This window comes from Dipodomys spectabilis, unplaced genomic scaffold (genome assembly GCF_019054845.1).
Source record: "Dipodomys spectabilis isolate Male_0828 unplaced genomic scaffold, ASM1905484v1 ptg000278l, whole genome shotgun sequence".
NCBI classification, from domain to species: Eukaryota; Metazoa; Chordata; class Mammalia; order Rodentia; family Heteromyidae; genus Dipodomys; species Dipodomys spectabilis.
The window spans coordinates 3,455,420-3,457,500 of NW_024870955.1; the positions used below are offsets into that span (position 1 = coordinate 3,455,420).

The 2,081-nt window shown below is 57.8% G+C and overlaps 1 pseudogene; it reads left to right on the forward strand.

The window, feature by feature from the left end:
- Positions 1-496: 496 nt before the first annotated feature.
- LOC122126423 overlaps positions 497-2,081 on the forward strand; it is an 8,502-nt pseudogene continuing 6,917 nt past the window's right edge.

The following is a 2,081-nucleotide window of genomic DNA, read 5'->3' on the forward strand; positions in this document are numbered from 1 at the left end:
TGGCGGCGGCGGCGGCGACGCTCCGCGGCCCCGCCACGGCTGCATTTCCGGGCGCGGCCGCCGTCGCCGTCGCGTCGATGTCATCAGCCGGCGCCAAGACGCGGGCGCGCATGCGCGCGCTCTCGGCGGAGCGCCACTGCGCATGCACATAGGGTTAGCAGGGAGGGGCCGAACGCTCCCAGCGGAGGGCTATTGCGCATGCGCAGAGGGTTCTTCAGCGGGGACAGGCTGAGCCGGCCTGGCGGAGCGCCATTGCGCTTGCGCACAGGGTTAGACAGCTGGGAGGGGCTGAGCCAGCCTGCGCCAATGCGCATGCGCACAGGGTTCGTCAGCGGGGTGGGGCCTAGCGCTCCCGGCGGAGCGCCGCTGCGCATGCGTGTCCCTTGGCTGCTTGTTCCCTCTGCCCTCCCGCGTGTGGACCCACGGCGCATGCGCACAGGTTGAATCGGTGCAGAGCGGACCCTGGAAGGTCGAGTTGCGCATGCGCACAGCCTGAGTCCGCCGGGAGGTGCCTAGGGGACCCCGGAGGATCGAGGTTCCGTCCGCATTGCGCATGCGCACTGGGTGAGTCGGCCGGTACCGTCCGGGCCGCGCGTGTGGTGCGTGCATGCGTGGGATTCCCTCGGTTGCTCTGGTTGGTACTGCGCATGCGTGCCACCTGGGGGGGGAGGTCCTCCGCGCTGCACCGCACATGCATGAGCCAGCACGCCCCGTCCTCCCTCCCCTCCCCATCCCCCCCCCCCCCCCCCGCCGAGCAGGAACACGCATGCGTGTGCTCCCGGGCTCTGCGGGGTACAGATCTGCGCCTGCGCGGGAGTGGGCTGCGCTGCCCTGCAACGCGCATGCGCGGTTCCCAGAGACAGAGAGACTGACAGACAGACACAGGGACAGTGAGACAGAGTCAGACAGACACTGGGACAAAGACAGACACAGAGATGGACACAGAGAGACACAGACAGATAGATGGACAGACAGACACAGAGAAGACAGAGACATGGGCAGGTATAGACAGAGAGACACAGAATGACAGACAGAGAGACAGACAGACAGACAGAGGCAGAGCCAGACAGACAGGGAATGACAGAGAGAGACAGACAGAGACGGACAGACATAGAGCAAAACAGACAGACACTGGGACAAAGACAGACAGAGACAGACACACAGATGGACGCAGAGAGAGACACAGACAGACAGATGGACAGACAGACAGAGGCAGAGACAGACACAGACATAGAGAAAGACAGACAGACACAGAGAATGACAGACAGACATGAAAGACAGACAGAGAATGACAGAGAGACACAGACAGACAGATACTGACACAGACAGACAAAGAAAGACAGAACGAGACCCAGACAGACACAGGAGACAGAGACAGAAAGACAAAGAGACAGACAGACACAGAAGTCAGAAGTAGACTGATGACAGACAGACCGAGACAGACAAAGACAGAATGAGACAGAGACAGACAGACAATGAGACAGACATGGACAGGCAGACACAGACGGACAGACAGAAAGACAGAGACAGAAGTAGACTGACAGACACAGACAGACAAAGAAAGAGAGAACGAGACACAGACAGACTGACAGAGGAGACAGACAGAGACAGAGAGACAAAGACAGACAGACACAGACCATGGACAGGCATAGACAGACAGAGACAGAGACAGACAGAAACACAGACAGACACAGAAAGACAGACAGAGACAGAGAGACAGATGGATCAAGGCAGAGCTAGAGATAGACAGACAGACAGACAGACATAAACACGGACATGGACAGAGTCAGAGACACAGAGAGACAAAGACAGACAGACAGACACAGAAAGAGAAAGAGAGACACCGAGACGGACAGACAGACAGACACAGAGGGACAGACAGACAGACACAGAGAGACAGACAGACAGAGAAAGGGAGATAGAGCGAGACAGACACAAACAGAACAGACAGACAGACACAGAGCAAGATAAACATAGAGCAAGACAGACAGACACAAAAAGAGACAGAGGAACAGACTGACAAAGACAGAGACAGACAGACACAGAGAGACACAGAGACAGACTCAGACACTGGGACAGAC